Below are 10520 nucleotides of genomic sequence, written 5' to 3'. Positions count from 1 at the left end.
GAGACAGAGTATGACTGGGAGACAGGGTGAGACTGGGGGGAGACAGGGTGAGACTGGGGAGACAGGGTGAGACTGGGGGAGACAGGGTGAGACTGGGGAGACAGGGTGAGCTGGGGGAGACTGGGTGAGACAGGGGGAGACAGAGTATGATGGGGAGACAGGGTGAGCTGGGGGAGACTGGGTGAGACTGGGGGACGAGTATGACTGGGGGAGACAGGGTGAGACAGGGGAGAAGAGTATGACTGGGGGAACAGGGTGAGACTGGGGGACAGGGTGAGACTGGGGAGACAGGGTGAGACTGGGGGGACAGGTGAAGACTGGGGGAGTGGGTGAAGACAGGGGGAGACAGAGTATGACTGGGGAGACAGGGTGAGACTGGGAGGTGGACATGGTGGATGGGGAGTAGCGGGAGGGGCTGGGGGAGGACAGGTGATGCATTGGGGGGTGTAGTAGAAGGATCAGGGGAGGGGGGGCGCTGGGGGAGCGGCAGTGGTGGGGATTGGGTATGGTGGTCGATGTGCGGGGGGATTGCTAGCGGGTGGTGTGGGTAAGTTCTCTTCTTCTCCTTCTCTCCTCTCCTTCTTCTTACTATTTCCTCCTGTCTCATCTCTCTTCTTTCTCTTCTCTCCTTTTCTCTTTCTTTTCTTCAGTTGTTTGCTGATGGTTCTCCTGCTGGTTTCGTTTGAGTCCTAAGGACGTCCTCTGTTTGCTTAGCGGGGGCTGCGAGGCGTCGGAGACCTCGGATCCCAGGCCCGATGAGTTACCTCACTCGGGCATGAGGAGTCGATGAGCTGGGAAGCGCGTTGGGAGGACGCGAGTGGGGCCATGAAGGGCTTGGCTCTGGGCACAGGGGGTGCCCACATCACCCTGCGCTAGTCCTCTGTCCAACACTCACCGAACCGCCTGCCTCTGTCTGTAAGTCTCCTGGAGTGTCATTCGCCCTCATCCTCCTCCGCCACGCTGCCTGGGACGACCTACAGACTGCTGCTCCACGCCGCGCAAGCGGCGGTACAGGTGGACGGGGGCCGGAAGGGTACGCTGGTGTGATGGGGCTTCGCTCCACTGTCCACCGGTCAGTGACTTCACCTGCGTAATGACATCCTTTCTGTGTAGTCCTTCCCATTTGCCAGAGTGATGCCATTAGTCCTACTTGCAGTTTTTTGAATATCCCATCTATTTTAGCTTAGACGTGTATGAATATGGATTGTTTGTTATCTACCTCCTTCTTCTTATAGTTCTTGATCGGCAGCTATTGGCCTGGCCTCGGGTCGTAGCTTTCCCGACCCAAAGTTAAATGGTTCCAGCGACCAGACGTAAAGACTTCCCTCTGCAACGTGTGTTCCCTCGACAGACCGCGTTAGCCGTTCCCTCGACGAACATTAAAGAGTTTCACCGACCCCATAATCTTTCCATCTGGAACAGACCAACAGTTTAAACGATTTGGTTCCTGACGGTGGAGCCTTGCCAATAGGTAAATTCCCCTAGACAACGTAAGGATGTTTTAGCCGCCAGTTAGACCCTTCCGCAGACAGATGTTAGGGCGCCGACCCCCGAGGATGATGGTTCCGCAACAGCGGTGCCACGCAGTATATGTCGACGCAGGAGGTGGGCCCGGGGGGGGGTCGCGTGGTTTGGGTCCCTCAGACAGCCCTCCCCGAGGCCGCGGGACTGGCGAGCGGCGCCACGAGGGTGGGATTCGGGGACGGGGCCGCGGCAGGAGGTCGACCGTAGCAGGCCGTGGCACGAGGGCGAGGGTAGCCGGGCGAGCGCACGCTGCCCGAACCGCAGAGGAGCGGTGAAGGCGGGAGACAGGGTGTGTGCCCGGGACGCTAGGGTGCGCGACGCGCGCGACGAGGGGCGGGCGGAGGGGCGGCCGAACGGGAGGCTTGACCGCCGGGCGGAGGCCGACGAGCCCACCCGACCGTGCGCGTCTACCGCCGTCCCAAGCCATCCGCCTGCGCCGCGAACTACCGGCGATCGAGGGAGCCAGGCGGCCGCCGGGGTGACAGCGGCTGAGAGTGATTCGACGCAGGACCCGCAGGGAGCGCCGGCGGGGATATATGGCACGAGCAGCGAGCTCCCCGTACGATGAGGGGCAGCACGTCGCAGGCTAGCGGACGCCGAGGGGCGCGGGCGCGGTGAGGAGTGACCGGAGCGCCGGCCCGGAGCTTCGGCGGCGAGACCGGCCGGGCAAGCGCGGTGGCAGTAATGAAGCGTCCATGGGCGAGAGCGGACGCCGGCAGGGTGTAGGTGAGAGACCAGAGTGGCCCTGAGTGGTAGGAATGGGAGCCGAGATTACAATGAATGGCCCTTGCAGGTTGGTAGTGAGCCTTATAGTGATGGCCCTGCTAGTGGTAGGGATTATGATGAGCCTGATCTGACAAGTTGGGGGTATGAGGGAGGCAGAGTGTATGTAATCGAGAGGCCCTGCGAGTGGTGAAGGAGGGCCATTATGATGGAATTGGCCTGCAGGTAGGTTACGAGGGGCCAGTGTATGACAGTGGAGTGAGTGGAGCCTTGCGAGGTGGTTGAGAGGGGACAAGCGCGTTGATGAGACTAGGTGGGGCCTAGGCGGGATTAGGGTTAGGGTGACGCGTTCTGATGGAATGAGCTGCGTAGATGTGGTGGGGAGAACAGATGTTATGATGGGGGGAACTCAGGCTGCGTGTTGGGACGAGAGTGGACTGGGGAGACAGGGTGTACGAATCAGAGATGTGGGCAGACTGGGAGGGAGGTGTTTGTGAGGGCCGACTGCTCTTTGATGAGGTGGGCACCGTGCATTGCTAGTGGTGTTTAATAGATTAGTAGCCTATCTATTTAATTATCGGTTCGTTTAACCACTGCAGGGCCATTCATTATTTTGAGATCGTGTTACCCCTCGCTCGAAGGGGCCATGTTCATTATAATGGTCCTTACCCTGCATGGGTAAGGGCCGAATTCAGTTCCTAAATTTGTCTTCCTATTTTGCTTAACACGCTGCTGGCCAGCCTGCAGGCCATTGCGTTCTAGAATGGTCTTATACCAGGGCTAAGCCAGGGCATTACTCATAAGGGATAGGCGTTCATAGGGTGTTCGTTATCCACGAGTGGCATTCTTGTATGGTTTCCTTACACCTGCAGGGCATGCATTAAATGTTCTCCTTTACACGCTGCAGGGCCATTCATTATAATGTGGCTCCTTACCACCGCCGGCCATTCATTTATCGGGTGTCTCTATACCACGCTGCCATTCATTATAATGGTCTCCTATCCACCTGCAGGGGCCTGCATTTTAATGTCTATCGAATGAAATTCTCCTATACCACTGCAGGGCCTTCATTTAATGGTTTCTTTACCACCTGCAGGGCATTCTTAATGGTCTCCTTACCACCTGCAGGCCATTTTTATATGTTGTCCTTACCGACCTGAGCCTTCTTGATAATGTCTCCTTACCACCTGCAGGCTATTATAATTGGTCTCCTTACCTATGCAGGGCACTCATCATTATATTCCCTCACTGAGTATCTTGTCTCCGTCACCTGCAGGCTCATAATGGTCTACCTGCAGGGCCTTCATTGTAATGCCTTACACGGTCAGGCATTCTTATAAGCTCTTCATCGTATATACTTTTACTGCTGATTCAAATTTGTGAGTCTCTTCTTGTTCCTTCCATACTTGCTGGACGGTTTCTTCAGTTAGCTGGACATTTCAGTATTATAGTTCTGAGTTGCACTGTTAACTGTACACACTTTACGGCAGGCAGAGGTCTTAGCTGGTAACTGTGTGATCACTATATGGCAGGGTCGTAGCTGGTTACTGGTAGTCACTTAAGGTCGTAGCTGTACTTGTAGATCTATATGGCATGGGTCTTAGCTGGTACTGTGTAGATCACTTGCAGGGTCTTAGTGGTACTGTGTAGTATACTTGCAAGGGCTAGTAGTGCTTTTGAGCGGTCTTGCTGAGTACTGTGTAGATCATCTATATTGAGGGTCGTTAGCTGGTACTGTGTTAGATCCTATATGCAGGTGTCTTGCTGGTACTGTGGTGATATTATTGGTCAGGGTCGTAGTGGTTACTGTTGTAGATCACTTGGCAGGGTGTAGCTGTACTGTGTAGATCACTATATGGCAGGTGTCTTTATGGCTGTGTAGTCTTATCTAGGTTGTTAGCTCAATAGGCGGTTGTGTATTGTGATCACTATGGAGGCAGGGTCTTAGCTGGTACTGTGTAGATCACGTATATAAGTTGCGGACTTGATTCAGGTTTAGCTGGTTACTGTGTAGTCAACTATAGTCATGGTCTTAGCTTGGTACTGTGTAGATCACTATATGGCAGGGGTCTTAGCTGGTACTGTGTAGATCATATATGGCAGGGTGTCGTTAGTGTACTGTGTAGATCCCTATATGGCAGGGGTCTTAGCTGTACTGTGTAGATACTATTGGTCAGGGTCTTAAGTGGACTTGACACTATATGGCAGTCGTACTGGTATGATATCACTATGATGGCAGGGTCTTAGCTGGTTACTGTGTAGATCACTATATGGCAGGGTGTAGCTGGGTAGCTGTGTAGATTTCCTATATGGGCAGGTCGTGAGCTGGTACTGTGGTAGATCACTATTGGGCAGGGTCTTAGCTGTGTACTGTGTAGATTCGACTATATGGCAGGGTCTTTAGCTGGTACTTGTGTAGATCACTAATGCGCAGGGTCTGAGCTGGTACTCGTGTAGATCACTATTGGCGGTGTTGTAGCTGGTGACTGTGTGGTGAAGATCAACTATATGCAGGGTACTTTGCTTGGTACTGGATGATGTCCTGCATGCGAGTTGGTGTGGTGGACAAGGACTTGCCTAATGCTGTTGCTAATGGGTGGTTGTCTGAGGGGAACTAGTCTTTTATGTCTGGTCTGTTGGACTGTACTTGCTGCGTCTGTGAGACTGTCTTTACTGTCTGGTCTGTCTGAGGGGAACCTTATGGTCTCTAGACTAGTCTTACTGTCTGGTCTGTCCCTGAGGGGAATCTAGTCTTTACCTGGTCTGTCTGCAGGGGCAGATAGTCTTTACTGTCGGTCTGTCTGAGGGGGAATTATGTCTTTACTGTACTGAGGGGAACTAGTCTTTACTGTCTGAGGGGAACTAGTCTTTACTGTCTGGTCTAGTTGAGGGTGAATAGTCTGTTCTTTGTCTGTCGGGTGAATAGTCTTTACTGTCTGTCTGTGGGGAGCTAGTCTTCGTTGAGGGGAACTAGTCTTTACTGTCTGGTCTGTTTGAGGGGAACTGGTCTTTACTGTCTGGTCTGTCTGAGGGAACTAGTCTTTAGTTGGTCTGTCTGAGGGATGTCTTTACTGTCTGGTCTGTCTGAGGGGAACTAGTCTTTACTGTCTGAGGGGAATAGTCTTTTACTGTCTGGTCTGTCTGAGGGAACTAGTCTTTACTGTCTGGGGGGAACTAGTTCTTACTGTCTTGGTCTGTCTGAGGGGAACTGGTTTATGTCTGGTCTGTTCTGGACTGGTCTTTGGTCTGGTCTGTCTGAGGGGACTTGTCTTTACTGTCTGGTCTGTCTGAGGGGAACTAGTCCTTTTACTGTCTGGTCTGTCTGAGGGGAACTAGTCTTTACTGTCTGGTCTGGTCTGAGGGGTTTCAGGGCCAATAGCCTGTAGACTCATTATGATCGGAAGTATGCTTAAGAAGGAGGGATGTGAGGACGTAGCTATTACATTTTGACAATCCCACTATTTCATCACAACGTGGATGCCTAGAGGAGTGTGTATGGGTGTGTGTAGGAGTATGTTTGTGCAAAAAAGGCTTGCTAAATGATTTGATTGGGATTAAATGGTATTGTCCAGTCTGTCTGTCAAGACTGTGACGTGATCCACAGGAAGGATTGTATAGTTCTGATGGTATTGCCAGTCTGTATTACTCTGTGACAGTGGTGAGGTAGGCCCTTCATCACTACCAGGTACCTCCTGGGCCCTCCCCTGTCCTGTACCTCTGCCGTGCTTGTCGGGTGGGAGCAGCCGGAGGTTGTAGGGTCGTCCCCAGGGCGCGTGTGGCGGAGGGAGACACCAGGTTGAGACTTCCAGGGAGTCAGGTGCAGGCGGTTGGTGTCGTGTTGGGGACGAGAGGACATAGCGGCTGAGTGGTGTGTGGTGCCTCCACATGTGGCCACAGAGTCCACAGCCCTTCAGGCCCGGCCGGGTCGCGTTCTCACGGCTCCCAGTCCATCGACTCCTCCATGTTGAGCCGAGGATCTCATCTGGGTCCTGGGAGTCCGGCAGGTCCTCGAGCGCCTTCTGCAGCTCCGCGTAGAAGTCCTCAAACAGAGGACGGTCCTTAGGACTCAAGAACCAGCAGGAGACATCAGGAATAACTGAAGAGAGAGGAGGAAAGAGGAGGAAGGAGAGGAGAGAGGAGAGAAGGAGGAGATGAGCAGGAGGGAATAGAGGGAGGAAGGAGAGGAGAGAAGGAGAGGAGAGAAGGAGGGTAGAGAGTAGATAGGAGAGGTTTGGTTACTTCAGCTGAAAGCTATAACTCAATTTTGTATACTTGATTTTAGCTGGAGTTTCACAATTGGGACATTATACAGTTTGAAAAAGGTGGTTCCCAACCGTGGTCCGTTCAGTACCCCAACAATAACCCTGGTCCTTCCGTACCCAAACATAACCTGGTCCTTCGAGTTACCCCAACAGATAACCCTGGTCCTTCAGTACCCCAACATAACCCTGGTCCTTCAGTACCCCAACAATAACCCTGGTCCTTCAGTACCCCCAACTAAACCTGGTCCTTCAGTACCCAACAATAACCCTGGTCCTTTCCAGTACCGCCCAACAATAACCCTGGGTCCGCTTCAGTACGCCCACAGTAACCCTGGTCCTTCAGTACCCCAACATACCCTGGCCTTCAGTACACCACATACCTGGTCCTTCGTACCCCAACAATAACCTGGTTCTTCAGTACCCCAACATACAGCCTGGTCCTTCGTACCCCAGCAATAACCTGGTTTCAGTCCGCCCACGATACCCTGGTCCTTCGTACCCCCAATACCTGGTGTGCTTAGTCCCCCACAATAACCCTGGGTCCTTCAGTACCCAATTAACCCTGGTCGCTTCGTACCCCCACATAGTAACCTGGGTCCTTCAGTACCCCCAACAAACCTGGTCGTCCCCCTCCTGGTCTTCAGTACCCACAATACCTGGTCTTCAGTACCCCAACAATAACCTGGTCTTTCAGTACCCCAACAATACCGCTGGTCCTTGTTACCCAACAATATCCCTGGTCGCTTTCAGTCACCACCAAAATACCCTGGTCCTTCGGTACCCCCAACATAACCTTGGTCTTCGTACCCACTACCCTGGTCTCAGTACCCACAATAACTGGTTCCTTCAGTACCCCACATCTGGTCCTTCAGTCCAACATAACGTGGTCCGTTCAGTTACCCAAACAATACCCTGGTCTTCAGTACCGACAATACCTGTCTTCAGTCCCCAACCTAACCTGGTCCCTTCAGTACCCGACATAACATGGTCCTTAGTCCCCATACGTGGTCTTCAGTACCCCAACAGTACCTGGTCTTTCGTACCCCTCCACATAAGCTTGGGTCCTTCGTACCCCAATACCTGTCTTCTACCCCAACATAACCTGGTCCTTTCAGTCCCCAACATAACCCTGGTCTTAGAACCCCAGATACCTGGTCCTTCAGTACCCGCATACCCTGGTCCTTCATACCGACAATAACCCTGTCTTCGTCCCAACATCCTGGTCCTTGCGTACCCAAATACTGGTCCTTCAGACCCAACAATACCCTCGGTCCTCGTCCCAACATAACTGGTCCTTCAACGTACCCCAACAATACCTGGTCTTTCAGGTACCCCACATAAACCCTGGTCCTTCGTACCCACAATACTGGGTCCTTCGTCCCCAAACAATCGCCTGGCCTTCAGTCACCAACAACCGTGGTCTTCGAGTACCCATATCCTGGCAAGCCCTGATTCACTTGTCAACTTCATTCAGTTGTCGGCACACCATGTGTATGTTAGGGTACTGTGTACTGTTAGGTACTGTGTACTGTTAGGAGTACTGCGGGCAGGGTTGGAAACAATGTCTGACCTGAAAGGGTTCTCGGCTGTCGCCATGGAACCTTTTGTTCCAGGTAGAACCTTTTGGGTTCCGTGTTAAACCCTTTCACAGAGGGTTCTAAGATGGAACCTGGGTTATCTATTGTGGCAGCCATACACTTTTGTACATTTTTTCTAGAGTGTACAACAAGACTACATGAAATCGGGTATTTAATACTGTTATATTGAACCCAGGTCTGTTTTTTATTTACTGTTATTGACCGGTCTGTTTTTATTTCTGTATATTGACGGTCTGTTTCTATTTTGTTTTGACCAGGTCTGTTGTTTTTACTTTATTGCAGGTCTGTTTTTTTTTATGTATAAATTGACCAGGTCTGTTTATTTCGTATATTGGCGGGTCTGTTTTTATTTACTGTTATTGCCAGGTTTGTTTACTATTTTACTGGGTTATTGACCCAGGTCTTTTATTAAATGTATATTACCCAGGTCTGTTTTGATTACTTGTTGATTAGCCAGGTTTTTTTGATTCTGTATTTACCAGGTTGATTTGCTACGTTATTGACCAGGTCGTGTTTTATTACGTTTGACCCAGGTTGTTTTTATTTACTGTGATTTGACCCAGGTCTGTTTTGTATACTGTATATTGACCAGGTTCTGTTTTTTTACTCGTATAGCTTGCCAGGTCTGTTTTTATTTTGTATATTGACCGGTCTTGGTTTTGATTTACTGTATTTCTCTTTTCCCCTGTCTCACCCTGTCTCCCCCTGGTTTGACCCATTGTGTTGTATCTTGTGGAAGAGAAAAGCAACAGGTCAGACATACATAACATTTCATTGTTTGCTAAATTAAAGCAATGGAATACCTATTGATAGGTCAATTCCATTGTAATTCCCATCAATTCAGAAAGCAAAACACATTCCACATTGTTCTCATTAAAAATCATGTAAGAGAATTGGACTTGGGCTTTCAGTGTACTTTCTGAATTGAAATGGAATTGACCCCAAACCTGATTGATAAGATCACCTAGGACCAATAAGATATAGGGGGGCAACATTATGTGTGTGTGTTCGTAAATTCAGTCTGGAGTCACAGAGTGCGCTCTGGGAGTTTGTCAATTCAGAGCGTTTGTGAGATTGTCCGTTTTGTCCGTCAATAAATTCAGAGCRTTTTACTTTCGGAGCGTTCAGAGCGACTACTGGACGCTCTGGGCGATCTGAGCGTTCTGACCCTAACAACAGCAGTCAAACACCCACGCTAACAGGCTAACGTTAGCTAGCTACTTCCAGACACAAATGAGACAACGCCTCACTCTGACCATTTTACTCACCCTAGCAAAGCTGGTTAGTCTGTTTTCATGTTATCTAGAGCGTCGGTGACTGTAACCGTGCTGCTGACAACAATTTAATGACGTGTTTTTTTTGCCCGACACCGGCCATATTCAACGGGTGTTGAGCGTTTGTAAATTCATCAGTTATTCTGCGCGCTGGCACATTCAGACAAGAGTACTTTGAAATCAGAGTAGATGTTGGTTTAACCCAAAGCTACCGGAGGATACCTATGGCTAGCTGAGGGTTACTATGGCTACCTGATAGTTACTATGGCTAGCTGAGGGTTACTATGGCTACCTGATAGTTACTATGGCTACCTGAGGGTCACGCCACACTCAAACGTACGTGTGGCTCAAAGCACAGTGTTGCTATTATATAATATTGTTTAAACGTGTGTATTCTTTTTGTTGTTTTATGTATAAGACCTTTGCACTAATATTAACGTGTTCTTGTATTTTTAGGCTTATTATCTTTTTTTGGTTTTGTTTGAATGACATTTCATGTATTCTTGGGGTTCTGTTCAATCCGCATTGTGGAAGTTCAGCTTTACAGCGTGATTTAATGAATTTGTTCTTAACTTACTTGCCTAGTTTAAATAAAGGTTAAATAAAATAAAAAATGATATACAAATAAATACATTTAAGACAATGCTTTAGCGAAGACGGTAAAAGCTGCATGTGTCGGCTCGATTTGAAATAACCTTTACATTTCTATCACTGTATCTGTAACGCTTTTCAGCTTCCCAGATTGAATAGAGCCCCTTTGTAGGTCTTTTACAAGGCCTGTTGAACCTGTGATGAAACCTGGAGGTCTGTGACAGTTTGTTTTTCGTACCAACCTTCTCAAGGCAACAGTCCACAATGCACCACGTCAGATGGACATATCATAGTAGGATGAATCTTTCTAGCATTTATCTACATGTTGTTCAGCGCCAGTAATGACGTGTTGTACATGATCCTACTCTATCTTTGGTACTTTACATTCTAACTCAATGCACAGGTAGACAGCTAGTACGGTAGTGTACAGGTAGACAGCTAGTACGGTAGTGTACAGGTAGACAACTGGTACAGTAGTGCACAGGTAGACAGCTGGTACAGTAGTGCACAGGTAGACAGCTGGTACGGTAGTGCACAGGTAGACAGCT

The 10520-nt window shown here is 49.8% G+C and overlaps 2 long non-coding RNA genes across 2 annotated transcripts in view; one reads left to right on the top strand and one right to left on the bottom strand.

Moving 5' to 3' along the window:
• LOC139024736 (uncharacterized) overlaps positions 1–5148 on the bottom strand; it is a 5406-nt gene extending 258 nt beyond the window's left edge. Inside the window, exon 1 of the long non-coding RNA XR_011476092.1 lies at positions 5077–5148. This is a non-coding gene — a long non-coding RNA (uncharacterized lncRNA). The remainder of the gene's footprint in view (positions 1–5076) is intronic.
• A 3639-nt stretch (positions 5149–8787) lies between these two features.
• LOC112072122 (uncharacterized) overlaps positions 8788–10520 on the top strand; it is a 3132-nt gene continuing 1399 nt past the window's right edge. The window contains exon 1 of the long non-coding RNA XR_002894255.2: positions 8788–10510. This is a non-coding gene — a long non-coding RNA (uncharacterized lncRNA). The remainder of the gene's footprint in view (positions 10511–10520) is intronic.

This window comes from Salvelinus sp. IW2-2015, unplaced genomic scaffold, assembly GCF_002910315.2.
Source record: "Salvelinus sp. IW2-2015 unplaced genomic scaffold, ASM291031v2 Un_scaffold1828, whole genome shotgun sequence".
Classification (NCBI taxonomy): Eukaryota; Metazoa; Chordata; class Actinopteri; order Salmoniformes; family Salmonidae; genus Salvelinus; species Salvelinus sp. IW2-2015.
This window is presented reverse-complemented; position numbering and strand designations above follow the sequence as displayed.